We start from the raw sequence: 21673 nt of genomic DNA, 5'->3' as shown, positions 1-21673 counted from the left end.
AGGATTTATTCATGACACATGCTCCTAGCATTGTTTTTCTGTCCGTGTTCTATAACATACCCAAGTCAAGAGTAGTATATAAAAAGCATTGATTTTGCCTGCATTCAGCCTGCCGGAGTATTTGCATTCACTGTGTAGATACATTCTGTGTATCTATACATAGATACATTCTATGTATAGGACTAACTTTGAAACATAACTGCTGAATTAAGTCATCTTGGAGTAACTGTCTACAGTTAGAATTTTTCAGTAGTTAAGCACAGTTAGCCAACTAACTTGTTTTAAGTCAAGTCATTGAATCTGCTGTATTTGTGCACTTTATTGGCATCTGTCCTTTCTGACATGGTAAACCTCAGTCTATCTCTGTGGCCAAATTCTCAACAACAACAAAAGACACAAATCCAGAGATACAAGGAGGTATCCTGAAGCTTATAGGTATATTCCTCGACTATGCAAAAATTAGAAGCAGAAAATGCAGTTCTGCTCATACATGTGTAATTTGAAAGAGAAAATTTGAATGCGGATCATCTATCCCGGCTGGGCAATCTCCAAGAATCTGTGTAAAATTAAAATCTATGTTGTGTGCTTCTAAATTAAGGGAGGAAAGCCTGTAAGTCATAATCTGACACAAGTATTAGATAGTCTAATCACTCTACCATACCTCTTGAAAGTCAGAAACAAGCTGCTGGAAGGGCTTCTCTGAGTTGTGCAGAAAAGCCCGGAAAAGATCCAGTCACTTTACAAGTCTGAGTGTGTTACAAATAAGGGAGAAATTAGGTGTACAGTGCTTTTATTAACACATGTTCTCAAATTTTAAGCCCAGTTTGAATCTGCCTTTGCCATGAGTCAGATGAAGGGATGAGTTGTGTTTTTGCTGTTCCGTTATACAGCTGTGGATCCCACTGTAGTGGTCTCCATAGCAGGACTTTACTCTTTCAAAATCCAAGGTCTTCCTCCCCTTCCTCCTTGCCATACCAGCCCAGCTGTGGTCCTTGACACCCCATGGCAGAGAAAGCTACTGCCTGGCTCGCTTCCCTTGCAACCTTTGCCCAGCGTGGACATCTCTGCCAAGGCTTTCTAATCCCTCCTGCTGCATAATCTTCTGCAACTGATGGCCCCATCCTTTACAAGAACTTGTAGTCACAGATCAATCCCTGCCTTCCTTCAGATACACATTCCTAGTCTAGCTTCCCAAGCACTTTATACAAGCAAGTCTGTGAGAAACCCAGAGCAGGCCTGGACCGAAAGGGCACCAGCATGATGTTGGATAAACTTCCTTCCCCGTGCACTACCATTTTTGTGTTGAACATCTGTTACAAACTGGGTGGATTTTTCTCTGCTGAGGATGTCTGGAAACAGATCATTAGCGTGGTGCCAGATCTGGGCTAGTATATCTGGCTCTCAGAAGAGCGATAATGACTCCATTCAATTTCCTGGTCAGCTCCAAGCTTTGGCTTCCAGAGGTTGTTCAGCAATATCTATAGAAACACAGTACGGATTCTCTCCCTGTATTTTTTAATCATTCTCCATAGTACACATAAGTGATTAATTTGCAGTGCGAGCGCAGTGACCATTCACAAGGAAAATGTTACTATTGAGATTTTCATCAAACACCTGCAGTCTGTGCACTGGAAAAGAAAATTTGCTCTTCAGAGTTATCCTTAAGATCAATGTTAACCCTGTTAAGATGAGTTAGAATTATTCACAGTACAGGAATGAGTGCTGCTATGCCAGGATTGAGGATAATTGGTTGGTTTTGTAAATCTCATTGAAAATAAAAACTATGCCTGATATATATAAGATGCATAAACATTGCCAGTTTGTGAAACATACCGTGTTCAAGTAAATAATTTAAAATGCTGTATACAGAAAACTCACAGCAAATAATGTAAAAAAAAGAGAGAACCTCCTGACCAGGTATTTTAAGATTTTGATTTCTTGAATATGCAGCTGTGTTTCTGGATACTGAGTTAATGAATTGAAGTTGCTTGAGAATTCTCCAAGAAAATAAGCATTTCAGTAAACTGAAAATATTTCATTAGAAGCACCCCAAGTATAGAAAGTCTAGAGGATTCTGCTCCTTCCCCTACAGAAAGATTCTGAAATCCCTAAACCAGAGCTGGGCGTGAGGCTGAAGGAAACTCCAGTCTATGCGCAGCAGAGCTGGGATGAAGGAACTAGAAGGTTTGGACTGCTGGAGCCAGTGTATGTCCCAGGGATGCCCAGGAGGCAGAGGTCCTGAGAAATCCCCCACTGCTCCATGACCTCACCTTGCTGTGAGCAAGAACATTAAGGTTCCCCAAAACAGCTGCCAAGTGAAGGAAATATTTTGATTCAAATTTATTGTGCTCAAGTAGTTTGGAAATCAGATTTTCATTGATTTCTGGTTCACAAATTTCAGCTTAAAATAGCACATATCAAATAACATCTCAAACAGTGGGCCCTGGCTATGCTGTCATCTCTGTATGGCAGTGCTCTGCAGAACCAAAGCAGATTTGTGGCTACCTGGCATTGCTTTTCTCATGGTAGATCAAACACTTACTTGGACACAGGGTATAGCTGTATTGCAGCTTGCTTTAGTGACACTAATAGCATAAGGTATTACACTACACAATCACACACAATTTTGCCAACATCAGTCAAGAATTTTTAAAACAGTGTGTGAAATGTGAGAAGAACCAGCTTTGGCTCTGATCTGTCGCTGCGTCAGCTGCAGCCGTCTCTAGCAGAGCAAGAGGAAGGGACAGTAATGAACTCAGATCAATGGCTGTTAGTTATCCCTTACCAAGAGGCTAATTTGGTATGGCTCTGTAGGGATTACCAACAGACGTGCTTCTTTCCCGATCTATTTCTGAATTATGCAGTATCCCTAAAGAATTTCAGTTTCCTGTTCAGTAGCAACTCAAATGATTCTGATATGAGCAAAGGTCACCAGGGAATCGGGTTCCAACTGCTTAAACTTCCCACCTTCTCTGAGCAACGTGCTGCACATGAGCTGCTCAGGTAGCCCGCCTGTCTTTGTCCAAATATGTCTAAGGTAGCAAAATAGTCTTTTATTATTCAAAGTGCAGCTGCCTCTGGGAATGAGATCAAACAGGCATGTGGAGAACACACTGCTAGATAGGTAACATTTAGGTTTTCTTATGCCATCAAATGAGAACACAGTAATGGTTATTTTTCAGATAACAGTTTCTTATTTTAGCAGGTATTTTCGCTCTTTTAAGCAGTAGCAAAACTCAGCTTCTGAGTGACTGAACATTGCAGCATGTTCTTATTCTGTCTTGCATTATTTGCCCTTAGACACTAGCTGTGGAATAGAAAGAAGAAATTGATTCCAGCATTAACATACACCTGTTGCCATTGCAGAACCAGACTCCATATTTCCTTGACAAATGTGAGACAGTATTTTGAGAAATGACACAGCAAAATATACTGAATGAAATATTCAGCTCTAATTGTTTTAGAAAATTAGTTCTGTAGGCATTTTTAACATGATGTACTACATCCATTGGAACTCTAGTAAACATTAATGAAATTATGTGAATTAGAGGAGGGGAAGAGCTTGTGAGTGTATTATTGCTTGACTTTGCCTCACTGTTGGCAGAGATATCTGTGGACCATGATTCATGAATACTTTTTTCAGGTTGGATTTGCTTTTAAGCCCAGAGGTAAACTTGCATTAAATGAACAACCTTATGATACATCTATTAGAGATATTCCGAGAAAAATGAGTCCTGGCAGTTCAGGTTAACCTGACTGTCAGTTGGCCTGCAGTATGTTTTTTTCAAAGGCCGTTGCACTGCCTGAAGTGATCTTTGGGTTTGTCATTATGAAGGGCAGAGGGAGAAGCCAGTATTATCACTCTCATATTAAGATGATTCCTAAAAACGGTTAATATACTTAAAAGGAAATGAATGAAAATGACAATTATGCAACTGCTGCATATTAATCCTCAAGCAGTAGCTAATAGTCTCGAATTTACAAAAGAACAAATGTGTTCTGCCTCCATTTCAACTTGCTTCTTAAATCCTCTTCACTTATTAACATGGGGGATACTGAAGAGGTTTTAATTTGAGGGGTGGGAGGTAGGGAGAGTGATTCAATTTCAGGAAAGTATAAAAACTGATTAAGGAGTCTATTAATACTTTAATCACACATCTGTCTCCAATTAAATCATAATAGCCCTGGCTAACAAGTTTGTAATTTGCAATGTTTTGATACTAGCTAATTGGTTAAATTCATTAGATAACATGAGTACATTACTCTGAAGATGAACCCTCATATGTTACATACTATCATGAAAACATTGGTAATAATTTGGGAGATGAATTTAAAAAGGTACTCTTTAAAAAAATTGTTTCCAAGTCTGACTTGGAGTTCTGGGCATAAACCCCTAGAGAGTAAAGAATGCAGTGGAGAGGTTTGTGTCCTGATGGTCCTTGGAGATTTTGAATGCTGGTAGCACAGAGAATTGCTCAGAGAAGTCTTGCAGCTAACAAAGACATGAGCCTTTACAACCTTATCTAGCATTCCACACATGCCAAAAATAAACTGAGAACAAATATTCTTTTAACAAGATGATTAAATACATCTGATGCAAATACAATGTGGTGATGAAAAGAGCTTGCAACCTGGCAATATCCTCTGCAGTTTTTCTCTTCTATCTTCACTAGAACTTACTTTGAAACTGTCATTGGAGATAAAGTAATGATTGACTCTGCTGCAATATGCATCTCGCATAGCCCCCTTGAGATCCCTGTATCCAATGTAGATCTAGAAAGGAAAAATAATGTTAAAACTGACATCACTAAAACCATTTCAATCATCAGTACATTTTTATTCATATTATGGACCGTATTTTTACTACAGGATTACTTTGCAACTAGACCAGATGCATTTTAGCTTACATTGATCCTCAGCAAATCAAATTTCTAGTATTTTGTTTAGCTGAGCAGGTCCTTTTGAACTCAGCAGCCAAATAATCATACTCACTCAGGACTAGCAAATGTATACTTGAAGCTTTTTGATGCTGCTCAACAGCAACTGAATTCCACCCTGGCAGTAGCTCTCAACATGTTTAATAAAATGGTCTTCTCACACCATCCTGAATACAGACTTCATGTTTCTCCACTGTATTTTGTAGGTAGGAATTTTGCTACAAGCTTACCTGGTGTGAAGATAGAGTCCAGAACTCAAGGAATACCTCAGAATGTACCTGACAAATTTCAACTCTATTTCAGACTGCAAGTAGGGGAAAAGCATATTATTTATTTCCTGCATCGGTTTTAATTGGGTATTAAGTAATAAGTACTATCTGCAGGAATTCTCTGTAGCTTCTTCTTAAGTAGTTCACTTTGAGCATTCACATTCCTACTCAGAGATGGTTTAATTTGAGAATCATATTTTTATTGTCTGCCTTCATTCTAATGCATATGTAATTTCTGAGCTGACTTCCATTAGTTAGCAAAAATTTGCCTGAAATTTGTCAATATTGAAAATCTTCCAGCTATTAAATGAATTCACAAGTTGTTATGCAGGCTGACTAAAATCACTTGAGAACTTTGGGACAGCCGAAAGTGTTGTGCTGTCATGGTTACAAGCAAGAGTAGACATTCAGAAGAGATTCCGTACCTTGGGTTGAAAAGTTATTTCGAAGGAACATAATCAGAAATGTGAGCAATTAAAAAAAATCAATTTTATAAGCACATGTGAAAATAAAGTTCAGCAATGTCTGTTCTAGTTCAAAAATACCTATTCTAGTTCTGCTAAATTAGATATCCAGCTGCCTCTGCTATTAAAATAAAATACCCAGTATGTTTTGCTGTTAAAGGGTGTTTATCATTTAGCAGCCTATGAACTCGTGCTGTTTTGCAGTTAATAAACTTCATGCTTACTGCCTTTTTTGATTAGCAAAAAGAAGGTCATCTTTTCACTTAAAAGTATTGGCAATCAGCAAACCCAGATAGACTGGAGGGACTATAAGGGACTATAAGGTAAAGTGATACACAGGGATTCATTTTAGTTAGGCAATTGTGGAAAAAAAAAAATCCTTGACTATAACTAGGGCAGAATTAACTCTGTAATCTGAAGTTATCAGAAATCTGATCTCACCTACATATCTGAACAAGTGTGAGGAAACTCATATCATCAGAAGTGTCAGACTGTTTGGCAAAGGGGGTTCAGTAAGGAGAAAAAGGTATCAGAGTCTGGAGTGAGCCAAGACCAAATATCAAGTGCAATTTATTTGCAGAAGAAATAACATAGTTGTTCAGAAGGAGGATGAAAGTAGGGGAAGAAGAGTGGGACTCATCATCAGTTTCTTCTTTTAAACTATTTAAGCAATGGAGCTAGGAAGAGGATTTACTGAGGATATCACCATGAAAATCCAACTGCTTTATGTGTGACTGCTGTGAAACTGTTCATCTGTGATAGGAAAGTGAACAAATAAAAACCTGGTACACTATAACTAGTACACTGAAATATACTATTATGACTGAGTGTCAACAGCACAACGATGCTTTTTTCATAACATTTTCATAAATTAAACAGACAAAAGTAAAGCTACAGCAATTTAATCTCTCCCAGGAAGGAAAAGATTCCAGTTTCCGTTCAATGGCATCACAGAAGAGCCCATGGAGGACGAGAAAAACAGAGGAGCAAATCGAATGTTCGAGGCAGAGGTGCAGTAACAGGTATGTGTAAGTGAAATAGAAGGTTGAGGAAAAAGATTAGTAGATTTTAAGCACTGAAAAATGAAGCATATGACTCGAGCATTTCCTAGGTTTGTTCCATGGCTCTTGAATGTGCTACACTACATGTTAAAATGTATCCTCATTAATGTTTTAGGTATTAGAAAACCCACAATATCAGTAGATATATCTTTTCATTTTTTTTTTTTAAACTGAAATGTCTAATCAGTTTGGAAAACAGATCTTTTTCTCTTTGCACCTGTGTACCAGTGTTTGTGTTGTTTTTTAAAGCACCAGATCCCAAACTATGTCCCCTTGAAAGTGCCGTTGTTATAACCCAACATAGCAGTAGTTCAGGTACCTCCACCCTCATTCCGCTCTGTAGGCTAAATTCACTCAGACTGTGTCTTCCATGGTGTATCATGATCTACTTTAGAAAAGAGAGGGGAAACACCTAAGGGTATTTAGGCATCTGAACAGATGAAATTCTGTAAATGAGATGAGAATCTGTAAGCGTATATGGTAGTTCCTATAAGGTACCAGGAGCGCAGGGTTTTGATTAGAGAAACACGAAATCAGATAAAGGAAAATCTTCTGCAATCAGTCTATTAGAAATGCTTATCCATTAAAAGAAACAAAATTAGTGATATCCTTCTAAATAAACCAAACTGTAATATGACTTCCTTTTAAACTTTGGCTTCCAGGCAGATGTTATTGTTATTTTGCCTTTGATTGAGAAAAACCAACTACAATCAGAAATGTTTTACGTATGTCAGTGCTACTGGGCTGCAGTTGAATTGCATCTTGATCCTACTCCTTGTTGCATTAATGGCAATTAAAGATGAGCAGGGTATTGATAGGAGGTCTAACCAAAAAACATTCTTTGTGAAGAAGAACAAAGAAACCTTATGAGACTCTGATCTTGTCAATCAGAACCACAGGAAAAATATGGAGATATAGAAAATGATGCATGTGAGAGGGAAGTTCTGGGTTGGGAGAAAAAAAATAAGAAATTCATTTTAAAAGAGAATGAATAGAAAATTGCAACAGACTTGTCTCTTTAAAGAAAAAAAAAGAAGCGGGGAGAGCAGGTTTAATTAAAAGCACTGTTTTTCCACGTAGGAACATGCTTTCTCATCTGTGCCAACATGCTGCCTACTTAAATGGAGCATAAAAAAAGCTGGTAGCATTTTGATAAAATACAAGCCAAGACAACAGCTTTTCCACTTTTTTTTTTCTGTCTACTTCATGAGTTTTTTTATTGCCAAGCATTAAGCAGGAATACACACTTGCTCAGATCTGTAGTAATGTTATCACTCAAGAATTGGAAAACAATAGAAGATTAATCTAGAGAACAGAGAGTTACAGTAAAGACGTTCTTGATATATCAGGATATGTTGGACCTCCAGGAGTTTTGGAGTGATGTTAATCCAAATTCGTGTGAGTCTTTTTAGCAGATTGCTAACTGACTCACTGCTTGACTGATTTGTTGGTGGGACAGAGGAGAACAACCAAATAAAACTATTGCAGACAATAGGTACAGCAAAATCTGCTCCTTAACTGCAGAGTAAGAACAAAGGAAATAAACTTCTATATCTGAGCCTTGTAAAGACCTTTAAAGCCCTGCTGAGGACCTTTGAGAGCTTAAGAGTCAACTTCGGTACACTTAGGCTGAGAATAAGAGAAACGTCACTCTATATGAACGCAGGCTCACTCAGAGTAGCAAAAAAAATACAGAGATTGAATTCCAGACACCAAGTTTGCACCTCCAGCATATTTTTAGGACGAACTGTCCAAAAAATTTGAAAAGTCTATCACTTCCATGTCCATGATACAGCAGCCTGTATGTTTGTGGTATCCAAGTTTTATAGTTACCATTAGGAAGTAAAGATTCAGATTATTTGCAAATCACAACATCCCATTTCTGTAAATTTCAGAGTATGCTTTTAGCACTGTGATCTCTGTAGCCTTTCCTAGTTTCTTCTTTGTATGTACCATGCTGCTGGGATTAAGAGACTAAAAGAGAAAAAATTGCAACACCAACACGAGCAACTTCATTTGCAAATGCAATCACAACAGCTCAAAGTGAAGAGCTCAAGCAAAGCAAATGGTTTAAGTACTAGCACTTTTTCACAATTTAATAACAAAAGGAAGCCTTGAGGAGGAGGAACTTGTAACCTCAGTTCAGTCTCCGCTGAACAGGGGTCCAACTACTGTGTGTCTTTCTGCCTATTATATGGGCTAAAATCAGGAGTGGTCCAAAAGCAAGAGAGATCTAAAACTTTTGATGGCAGTGCGAAACTATGTATATCTTAATGTTACATGCTCTTAAAAGCAAATTAATAAAAAGATCTTTTTTTAATGACCAAAAGTTAGAGAAAATTGCTAAAATACGCTTTAATTTTTCTCCATTTGTTTCCAATTATCCTTTATTTAAAGGGAGAGCAGTACAGCTTTTTGTGCACATCTTTTAAATGAGTGTCTACTTTCTTCCTGACGACTGCTCCCAAAGAATTACTGAATAAAGCAATACAAAGTTAGGAAAAATTGCCGTCATTGAACCTTTAGCTGATTATGTTGATATGGTTTTTATTATTGCTCCTAAATAGACTGAACGTTCTCAAATGTTAAAAAATAAAAATACCGAGCAACAGTGGTTATTTGTATCTGTTTTCAAAAGTGAACAAGCAGTTGTCTGCTGGCTGTAACTATCACCTGAACAGCAAAATAAGTTATTTCTGTGCATACTACAGCACAGGACAGAAATTCAGAAGACATCATATATGCCACTAATTTTGACATAGATAATTAGTTTTGCAACCTCAGCTTTCAAAAGAAGGTGACCCAAAAAAGAACAGACCAATTAGGCTGTGGCATCAGTACCAAGTCAAACCATGGATAAACTGACACAAGATTCAACTGATAGACAATTAAAAGATGTAATTAATGCCACCTAGACAGCTTTATCATCCTGATAATCTCATTTTATTCCTTGAGGATCTATGGTTAGCTAGCTGGAGAGACGTCTTGAATGGGTAGTATATGTAGGCCTTGTTCAAGTACCCAGCCTAGCTTTGCAGTATGTTTGACAAAACTAGCTCATATAAGTGGATTTGACTTGACAAGCTGGCAGATTTCAAGAACACATTTTTATTAAGTAACACTTAATAGAAATCACATTGTTTCTAATGAGTTTTTGCGTGGAAGTATATTAGGTGTGATGCCTAAGTGTTTTCAGAAATGACCCAAAAATATTTTTTCAGAACTTAGATGATCAAAGTTATAGATGGCAAAGACCGACATAATAAAAATACTGAGACAGACAAGCCTTCAGAGAGAGTATCTGAGATCTGATAATCTGAGAAGTATTCATCTGCGAAGGTTTGGAAAAGATGCAGAAAGGAGGTTTTTTTACCACCATGATCTAAGAGATGTAGAATATGTCTTACACTTAAATGCCTTAAAGAGGCCAATCTGTTTAATAAGTATCAAAATGGAGATTGAGAGGGTGATGAGAATTGCAATGTATGAGCATTTCCCTGGAGGGAAACAAGCCAGTCCTCAAGTGCTCTCTTTAGTCCCACAAGGAAAGACGTAACTTGAATTAATTAATGGAAGCTAAACCAAGAGAAATTCAAATGGGGAGAAGAGGACAGCTCTTAATTATGGGATTGCTTAACCACTGTACCAAATTATGAAGGAAAGCAATGGGTTTTCCAGCTTTGGATATCTTAATGAAGACCTGGTGCTCTTCTGGAGCAAACACGAAAGCAGCAGTGTTAAACTCGAACAAGGTCTAGCTTAGTGAGATAGGCTTAGCCATAGCCAGGACAGTAAGAGATGGGTTCTGCCCACAGTCTGGGCTCTGGGAAGCTGAGGCCAGGTGTAGTTCAAGGAGCCTGGTGGTGGACAGACTAGGGCATAGGGTTGCTTCGAGGAGGCTGTGGGTGGAGGTGAGCAGCCCGGTTTATTCCCCTCTAGCCCACACTCTGCCCCCAGTTCCCTACCAGCAGTACTCACTCTGGGAAAGAGCTTTGGAGAAGCGGGTCATGATCCCCCATTAAACTATGGCAGTGCATGCTCCCCCTGCCTGGCAGCCCTTCGACTCTCTGATACGAACAAGTAGGAAAAGGAGGACACTGTGTGCTCAGCTGGGTACAGCTCCTCCTGGGAGCATCTGTCCTGCTCTGCTGGCACAGGGGCAAAAGCACCTCGGAGCTGCATATTCACATTAGGGGCCTGCACACCTTGAGATCACACTAATGCTTCACAAACACTTAAGAAAATGTAGCATCTGCTCCTGCTAGATATCAAACAGTATGGACAGAACAGAGCAGAGTTACCCACTGGAAACCACAGTTCCCATGTTTCTCCGCTGTATATGTGAATTTGCTTTAGATGACAAATCAGCACATGAGCTACCAAAGTAAATGTGTCAGAACATGAAGATAAACATCACATGTGAAAAAGGGTAGACATGATTGCATAAACCGTACTGTATTTCTCAAAGTGAGCAAAGAAAGAGAAACTGGACCCAAACATCTCCAAAACAAAGCCCTGCAACCATGGAAAGTGAGGCTGTGTGATGCATGGCATTTATGATCCTGGCTTCTGGGGAGATATGACATCTGGATGTGACAGCTGGACACAGATCAACAAGCCTAACAGCAACAACAGCAAGAGCATGTGATACAGATGGAAATGATTAATGCTGAGAGGAGGTTCAAGGGTTTAATGTGTTTAAATTAACAATCAACAAAATTGAAACATTTAAGAAATTGTTTCAAATTTCTTCTTCCTTTCACGCTTCCCTGACTAAAACCTTCTTAGCAAAGTTTCTGTGCATTGCTCTCCAGTTGATGATCTGATCCTCAAGAAAGGCTATTTTGGCGAGAGGCAAACTGAGAGTCGCAAGGGTCAGTTTTCAGCCACAGCATCTCCAATCCTGTCCTTGGTCATAAGTTAGAGCAGCCTATTCTAATTTCTGATGAGCAGTTTAGACCACAAAAGTACCAGTAACCATTAGAGATTAGGCACCTGTTTCAAACTCTTACCTTCCGCATGCATTCATCTAACAACATGCCTTCTCCTTAGAGACTTATGCCATTAGGGTCTTGCTGACAGTCTTCTAAGGGCTTCCTTTAATTGCTCTAGGTGGCTGTAGGCAGAGTCTTTTTTTCCCCTTTTTTTTTTTTTTTTTTTTGCACAGGCAGCTCCAAAGAACCAGGTTACAGAGGAAGAACTGGCCTCTTGTGTCAATTCTTTTGAACATTTTGAAGTCTGGGGAGACACCTTCTACATGGCAGGGGAGACAACTGGGACAAGCAGTGACCTAAAACGAATACCAGGGTGCCCCTGTAGAGCACAGAATAATCAGATTCAAATGCATTTGGCTTTTTTAGAAATTCTGGCTCAGTAGTGGAAGGCAGCAATGGCCTCTTTCTGCAGACAGATTGAGCTGCTAAAATTTGTCCTCAGTACAAGACGAGTTTGGAAGGCTGCCATCTCCAACCCATATGACAGACATTCTGTTTTACAAATTCCATCTTTGGTCAGCTGTATCTCACTAAAACAGCAGTTGTTGCTATCCTACCATGTACAATACTGGAAGTTTGTAGCCTATATGCAAGCAGGAAAATAAGGGAAAAAATCCCTCTTACCATCTTACGCTACTGAAAAAGCCAGTGAAAAATATTGGGGGAACCAACTCTTTATCCTAAGAGATTTGGATATTAGTACATTAGTTTTCAATTTCTCTCTATATATATTTATATATATTATATATCTCTCTCTATATATAGAGATATATATATCAATCTCTCTATTTATATATATTATATTTATATCTATATATTTATCTCTCAATAAAGTTTTCTAACATATTATTTGTTTCACAAAACACCACAATACCATGAAATTCCAGAGCAATACCATAAAAGAAAACCTGCTGATAGCAAAAGAAGGGCTGCTATAATGTAGATGCTACGTGTCTCCTGAACACTCTGCTCTACTCTTCCTCTCTAGTAGTGAAGCTAGGAGGAGCAGTGTCGCAATAAGCTTGCATAGAATAGTGCTTGGAGGTACCTTTTGGCATCTCTCTGCCTGTGACAGCCTCTCAGGGCCAAGCACAGTCTTCCACTGTTGCACACTCCTGGTCCAAGATGTAGGATGGAAGCTCTTTGCTTCCAGATCTCTGCAGGAGGAAGTTTCCATTCCCCTGGCTGTAATTGATTCCAGGAGCCCCAGATGTGACATGTTACAGAACAACGATAAAGATCTCATTCATCTACATCTCATAATCCCTGAAGTGCAAGCAGAAAAGGATATTAATATTGATGTCTGTTTTCTCCCCTCCATCAAAATTAACCATGTTCACCAGCTCAAACAAGATCTATGACAAAACCGAAGTGTCAAGTTGATTGGAGGCCTTTACATAAATGTCATATTACTACATTTTTCATATTTGAAGTAGGAAAAATCTTAAGGAGTCTGCAATTATCTAAGCACCCAGAGTCAGCAATGGTTCTGTAAAGAGACAGCATCAGTGTCTGGCACAACATATTTCTTCCTTTTCCCATCATTATGATATAACAGTATTTGTTAAGGCAGAATCACTTTAAAAAGATATGAAAAGTAGGCCTCTGTCATTCCCCGATTCCTGATAAGCGGGCAACCCCTGGCTTCCTCCAAATTTCATACAAAATAAAAGCAGTTATTAAATATGTGTTGCTTATCAACACAAAGCCCCAAAGTAGCATTTGGATCATGAAATATGCTGCTAAAAATGTATAACACCTAGCACACATGAGTTATGAATCGTTATTAGGCTGAAACCTGTAGGTGCTGCCACCCTGCAATCAACAATAGCATTACCATTGATAATTAAAACACAAGCTCATCGTGAAATGGAAAATTCTGCTATGGGAATTGCTTTGTGCTGATCAGACATGCAGTAGCCTGAATCCACCCCTCAAACCTCAATGCAGCGAGATCAACAACATATGCAAGGTGAAAAAATGTTGCTTTTTCACTCCATCCTGATCCCTGTCACCTCAAGACTTGCTTAAGGCCTAAAGTCTAAAATTCCTATAGATATGAGAGATCCCTGTTGCATAAAAAACTACAGCTCTGGCAGGCAGGACTGTCTCACGCTGGTAACATAAGTGAACAGGCATAAGTCTTTTTTCATATTCTCTTCTTCAAGTTAGGCTACAAGTCACATAGCACAGCTGTGGGAATGCAGCTTTCACAGCCCTCTGGGGCACATCAGAGGATAGGCCATGATATATTTCAAAGCAGGTAATCTAGTGAAAAAGATGAGCTTACAGTGGCAAAAAGCAGCATAGGAAGTCTTCAAACCATAGCCTTCGGGAAGTGGCACAGGCAGGCATTTGAATCTTCAACTGACCCCAAATTAAATGTGCTCTTTAGCTTGTCCCCTAGGGAATTCCTACCTGCCTTGTAAGCCATCTGCCTGAGCATAACCATTTCTCCCATGTATGTGCATGTGTTTAAGGGGGTCTTTGGGCTACTGAAATGCATGGAGCTGTCCTCAAGACACATACATGCACCCTTCTGAATAGCAGCCAATAACTGGGAATGGACAGAAAGGAAATGAGCATAAAATTAATTATAAAAATAAATAGGATTTATTTCAAAAAGGAAAAAAAATAATGTGCATTCTCATGCAGCAGAAAACAGAGCTACATCAATGTTGGCACTAATCTTTATCTCAGCTAATAACATTTCCCATTGTATAACTGAACAAGATAGAAGAAAAATAGAGCAAACAAACAGAAGAGAAGTAAATGCGGTTATTAATTTCAAATCTTTCAAAAGCAGAAACTTGCTGTCTTGACATAAACCATATCCCTTCCATTCCTAGTTTGAAAGAAAAAAAAGACATTATATAATACATCCAGATAAACAGTGAAAGATCCAAAAGAAATAATTTTCACTGAAAATTTATATACCAGGCAGGACAGAGACACATCTAAAAGAGCAAGATGATCTGCGTTACCTTCGCGCGGTAACGTTCAGTCAGACGGTGTGGGCTGTGTCCAAGTCTGCGTGTGCACTGCTGGTGCTCAAAGCAAGTGGCAGCCTTTGTCAGGTGGCAGTTCTTCCCAAGCCCTCGGGCTGGCTCCAGCTTTCTGCGATGCTGGCTATCCCAAACCCAGCTGAAGCAAATGGAAGTCTTACCCCTTGTTTCAATGGATTTTGGAACAAACCCTGAAATATTTAAGAATTAAAGTTGCCTTACTCCTAAAGATTTTTTTTTCTTTTTCATGAAAGGATCAAGCCTAACTGGACTGACCATATCTGTTAGGGTTAGAAGAAAATCTGAAGGTACTGGTTTGAGACATACGTTTTTGTTAGGCAGGCTAAGACATCAATCAGCCTTGACATCACAGTTATTTTTTTCAGCATTTAACACCAATACTGCAGCAGCTGAGTTGCTTTTGGGCCTCAGTTACATTCCAGAAGAAGATGGCAGAATGAAGTGAAAAGCAAATATGATTTTGTGTGAGACAGCAGGATGGAGTTCTCATATCATTTTACCCTTGCCGTACTGAAACAAAACGCTGAGAGTGAGAACAGTTATCTTACGATTGCATTTTCAAGGATTCTTTTAAAATCAAACTTCTTTGTTTAAATAGGGCAAAAGCATGATTCCTTTTCACAGTATAGAGTATCTGGAATTTTAATAAAAGTTTCCCAGCTAGGAAGATTTTTTTAATTTTTTCTTTCTTGTCAAGATGTGGACAGACATTAAAATATCTCACCTGCCCGGTTCTTTGCTGGGGTGGGTTTCCTGGAGGAAGCACTCCAACCTGCAGTCTGTTAGACACCCCTGCTTTCGCCCAGCCTACCCACAGGCGCTGGTAGCTGCTCACAGCTCTTCATGCAGCATCCAGAAGCATCAGGTGATGCCAGGACATCAGGCAGATACAGATCATGTGCTAAATTACAGCCACACACACTGAGCACTGTCCCCCCATCCCTGACAGCATCCAAAGGAGGAAGGAGTAGGTGAGTTTTCACAGAGGGGATGTTCCAAGTCCAGTGCTAAAAATTGCAGACAGCCTTTCTTCTGCTGCTGTTTGCTTTATATGTATTTTAATATATGCTCCTATATATTTATTTTGTTAACGTAGGAACAAACAACATTTTAGAAATCCCATTATTTTTCAGCTCTTCAGGGGTGGCTAACTATTGCCTCCTCAGCAACTCCTGAGATTCTGTGAGATTTCATTGTAAGTTCAATCTTTTGATTAATTGCAGGATCTTTTGCGTTGACAGGGTAAATGAAAGTAGTCATATACTGCCTGCCCCTGTGGATCAGAAAAAAAGCAGAATTAAACAATTTGCAGATAAACTTTATAGAAAGGCAAGGGAGAGAGCCAGGAAAAAGACGTATTTCAGAAAGGAAAAGAGTTGAAGCGAATAGAAATATATTCATTTTTCTTTTCCCATAAAGCAGTACAGTTTCTCGTGGGATTACTTTCCCTATAGTCCCTTCAGTTGCACTTGTACATAAAAAGTCTTTGTTGGTTTGTTTTTGTACTAGTCTCATAGCTACTGGAAATTTCATCATATGGCCTGGGAGTTATCACCCAACAGAAGTGATTAATGCCTTCCAAACACCATAACGTTTCCTGAATAAAACTTTTTTGTTGTTCTGGGATGCGCTGGTGTTGATCTTCCCTCAGCATTATGGTTAAGGATATTACTCTAGCATTTTTCCAGTGTGTCACATCTTTTCAGAGCTTCAATTGCTGCAATATCCAAGTCTAATGCATTACATCACCTTTTGGAATTACTTCTTAAAAAGTGGTTTTCTGAACATGAGTGAAGATGTTCCCTTGTCCTCAGGCATGCACCCATCCACAGCAGTGGCTCGCTGCACTGCCCGGGCATTTGCATGAGATGGTGCACACTATCTGCTCATTTCCCCAGTTTCTTTATCTATGGATTGCCTCCCTCAGCACTCAAGGACACAGAACACATCCAGATCAAAGATGCAGTTTGCTCATACAGAGGTGTAAGCAATAAAGCAAGAAAATACATGTATAAATAACCCTTATCTACTGCCTCTCAGTTTTGCCCGTGTGGAAGCCCAGTGCACTCAGCCAAGAGCTCTGTGGATCCCCAGGCGAGACTGAGCTGAATTCACATCTCAGTATCTCTATCTTCCTTGTAGACAGTATACAGAAATAACTAGTTTAAATTGTGGAGGTTAGACTAACTGTGCCAGTAAACTAGAGCTCGATAGCAATCTTCACAAGTAGAAAAAATATTCTATACAGATAAGAAAAGTAGATTAAAAGCAGCATTTCATTTTTCAATTAAAAACACAACCAAAAAAAAAAAATCCATTCCTTGTCCTGCCTGTAAGTTCCCCCTATAGGAATACTCCATCATTTTATCTTCTTGTCTTTGGAGTTTTAGCAACAAAATAGTAAAAGAAGATGGAAGGATTACTCCAACAGACCCATCTATTTAGAGTTTACTTTATATTTGAAAGCTCTCACATATTTAAATCCCATAGGCTCCTTTGAAAAAATCTCTTGCTATATTAAAGCAACGACAGGCAAGCCTGCTTTTAATTTTATTGCTCCCAATTTCAAGTGATGCATGGAACGGTCATTTCTTGGGAATATTTTTCACCCATGACCTACCAATCAACTACACTTTATACCTCAGTGGTGATTACTGAATGCACAGCAAAACATCATTGTTTGCAGTGAGAGTACACTAAGTTAACAAGTAGAGAATATGAGTGTATTAAAACGAGATTAACCGAATATAAATATATTTACAGACTGCAGTTTGCAGCTTTTTCTCATAAGTGAATACTGTATTTTGTTCAGAGTGTTATTCCTTTTTATGGCCATACATATTCTCCATATTTTCCAACAGTAATAGAATCATAGAATCATAGAATGCTTAGGGTTGGAAGGGACCTCTAGAGATCATCTAGTCCAACCCCCCTGCACACGCAGGGACACCTAGAGCACGTGGCACAGGACTGCGTCCAAGTGGGTTTTGAAGATCTCCAGAGAAGGAGACTCCACAACCTCTCTGGGCAGCCTGTTCCAGTGCTCTGTCACCCTCACTGTCAAGAAATTTTTCCTTAAGTTCCTATGGAATTTTTGGTGTTTCAGTTTCCGGCCATTTCCTCTAGTTCTGTCAGTGGCCACCACTGAAAAGAGACCAGCACCGTCCTCCGCACTCCCTCCCTTGAGGTACTTATAGACACTGATTAGATCCCCTCTCAGCCTTCTCTTCTCCAGGCTGAACAGGCCCAGCTCCCTCAGCCTCTCCTCACAGGGCAGATGTTCCAGGTCCCTGATCATCCTTGTGACCCTGCGCTGGACCCTCTCCAGCAGCTCCACATCCCTCTTGTACTGTGGGGCCCAGAACTGGACACAATACTCCAGATGCGGCCTCACCAGGGCTGAGTAGAGGGGCAGGATCACCTCCCTCGACCTGCTGGAGACGCTCTTCTTAATGCACCCCAGGATCCCATTGGCCTTCTTGGCCACGAGGGCACACTGCTGCCTCATGGTCAACTTGTCATCCACCATGACACCCAGGTCTTTCTCCGCAGAGCTGCTCTCCAGAAGGTCGGTCCCCAGCCTGTACTGGTGTCTGGGGTTATTCCTCCCCACGTGCAGGACCTTGCACTTGGCCTTGTGAGTTTCAGCCCATGCAATTGTGCCTCTTCTTCTCCCACCCACCCCACAAAGAAAACAAAAAAAACATTTTCTTTCAAACTAGAAATTTGTTCAGTCGGCATATTAGGGTAACTGTGTATGTGGGCGGGAAAGACTTAAATTCAAGTGTCATCTAAGCCCTCTTCAGACTATTAGAACAATGTATAATGGCCCTGATGTAATTTGAAACAATCTATTATGGTTGTTATACACCTCTTCACTAGAAAAACTCATGGACTTCTAATGAACTGAAGCTTAGAATTTATAAACAAACTTCTCATAAATCACTGAACCTTGATAAAATATATATTTTAAACAAGAAGTACATGTTTTTAAGAAAGAATGTGATTGGAAAATAAGGATGAGCTTGACAGTGCCACTGTTCCAGCCATTATCATCAAATGAAGTCTGTTTGATGATTTATTGGAAAACATGACTGGCAAAAAACAGATTTGTAAAGAAGTATCATCAATGAAGACAGAAAACTTGATCTCAAATTGAGACAGAAGTCAGTGTCAAGCCAGGGTTTTGTACAGCACAGTATACTTGGTACAGGCCCTGTTTGGAAACCTTATTTACAGCATAAACTTGACATGCAGTTTTACAGTGGCTAGGTCCATCATGTAACTATGTTTCTAATATATTCAGGATGTCACACAGAGAGATTTCAGGCAGTGTATCAGGTACTCAATTCAGAGCCCACGTACAGAAACTTGTCGCAGTTAGTTCACATTTTTCCAAATTCTTCCACTACTCAAGCATCACAGCCATGCATTTGACTGGGTCAGCAAAATAGCAGGAATGTGAAGTGACAGCAGTTTCCATATCAGCCACGCACAGTGACAGAGTAACCTTAAGCAGCTTGAAAGCTCCGCTTAGCCAAGTACCCAGGACCTTCTGTGTGCCTTCAAATTGTGCAGGGAACTTCTGTAAGTGAGAAGCTGGACTTGCAACTGCCTGAGGACCAGACTGTGCACAGGTTTATTTTTAACTCCTCATTCTAGTGGGGCTGAAAACATCAGTAGAACCACTGGAGGGGGCTTGAGAAGAACTGGACTGACACCAGGCACTGAAAAAATCCTCTGCTCTGGTAACCCAATGTGAATGTAATACAGCAACCCAGGAGCTTGTGAGAAGTCTATAAACCTGAGCTGAAGGGACAGAAGCCATTTGTTTCCAAGTTTTCCAAATTCCATCAAAGTTCCTGCTGGGAACTGGACAACAGTTAGAGATCTATGTTATATAGACAAGCCAATAACTTCTTTTACTGATCTGCGACACATTCAGACCTCTGGGTGAAAAAAGCCACTCCAAATCTCCTGAGACACTAAGTGCTGCGTCAGCATTATTTGTAAGTGTGCTATAGTTAAAAGTCAAAATTTTATTGCAACCCTTCAGGCTTCTCCCCTACCCAGAGAAAAAATGAACTCATTAGTCAAAACTGGAAATAGTGATAAAAATAAAGAGAGGGTGAAGAGAATGATAGTACACCCATAAATAGAATCCATCTTCAGAAAGGAGCCATAAAATGCTGGAGATTTGCACAGATTTTTACAGAACTGGTCCTGTTGCAGAAAGAATAGTGTCTTTTATAACCCTGAGATCAGATACAAGCCTTTGGTCAGCAAGGACGCAAACACCTAATGGTTGGCTACCCAGAGTGGGTAAAGGGCTTACACAGCCAATTACTTTCTGCCATTAGGCTCCTGTGTAGCACAAGTGACACCGCCGTATAGTTCGGCGCCCAAGGAGTAGGATGCTTCCTCAGAGCTGACCAAGCACTGAAGGGTAATTTAAGAGAATGGGCGTATTACAGCTATGCATGCCAGGGTATAGTTACTGGGTACATTGAAAGGTTTCTTGCTTTTCTTTTATATTCTGTTATTGTTAATAATGCACTTTAAGATTTAAAAGTTGCACACAAGGTCTCAGATGAGAGGCAAAATTTCTGCAGATAAATCCTTTTAACTAGCCAACAACATCATTTTCTGTAGCATTGCCTGCAATATTGTCTGTGTCTGATACAGTGGCTGTTACCTTAAATAACTCCCTCTCGAGACAATTAAGGTGGTGCTGGCAACAAGACAAGTCTTCTTGGAACATGTTGAAAAAAAGAAAAAAGAAAACAGGCTATTAACAGCTCTGTAAAAGTGATAATTCCCACATATCCCTTTTTAATAAATAGGCTGAGCACTTTCAAAAGGTGGGGAGCTTTACAGCTAAGACTTTCGGTTCTACCCCTCATTGCTGTGATCCCTCATACGTGGGACTTTGTGCCAGAACCCACCTCCGCAGCTACCACCTGGCTCCCTGTCATCTCTGAGCTTACCTGATGTGCAGCACACAGCACATGCCAAAAGCTCCCTTCTTGCCACTGTGGAGCCTCTTCAGTCAAGTCTCTGCCCTCCTCATTCTGTTGAAAGAGCTCTCCAAGCCTCTACTTGCTGTTCCCTAGCTTTTTATACTGTGTTCGTTTTTCTATTGCTACTCATTTCACTATAGCTCTTCTATCTGCCTCAAATCTACTTTCTGTAGCATTTTCACCAGGCTTCACCTTTGCCTCTTCCCATTTCTCTTGCTTCCTTCCATGATCTCACTGACAAACAAGTCCCTGTAGCAGCTGGAAGATGCAGAGTCTGCCCCAGTGGAGGCATCAACTTCCTAGGCACTGTGCTCAGATCTTTGCTTGGAGAAAATGTTTAAAGCACTTGCCTTCTGAAAAATATGAAATATAGTATATAATGCTCAGCTGGGACTGCACCTCAAAGTTTCTCCTTAACCTAAGTTTTCAAATCTTAGCACTGAGCAATTACCCTGTCCATCATGCAAGTCTTTTTGGAAAATAATCTTGACTGGTATAAATATTTTTTCACTTACTGGGTAGTTATGAGCATCAAGACTATATTTTACAGTCCCCTATATCTGCTGTTAACGTTCATCATCTGATGATAGTATCAAGGGACCAAATAACAGGAAAAAAGAAAAGCCCTGCTACACATTCATACATTTACTAATTTTCAGGCTTAGGGGTCCCTTTTCAAGGCCTTTTTTTGATAGAGATGAACAAAAAAATTTCAAGACAATATTTGTTCATGCAGCCTTCAAGAGCAGTGCCTCTAGAACACAAAAGACAAAGCCTGAAAAGAAAACCTTTGCTAGAGCAGTTACATGACAGAACCTGCCAACAGCATGACTTGCTCAGCACTCATCTAGTGCAATAAATTATTACTTTCTCAGGCTTGAATTTTCTTACTTGCCTTTTCG

This window comes from Tinamus guttatus, unplaced genomic scaffold, assembly GCF_059628265.1.
Source record: "Tinamus guttatus ecotype Peru unplaced genomic scaffold, ASM5962826v1 Tinamus_guttatus_pri_ptg000140l, whole genome shotgun sequence".
Taxonomy (NCBI): domain Eukaryota; kingdom Metazoa; phylum Chordata; class Aves; order Tinamiformes; family Tinamidae; genus Tinamus; species Tinamus guttatus.
This window is presented reverse-complemented; position numbering follows the sequence as displayed.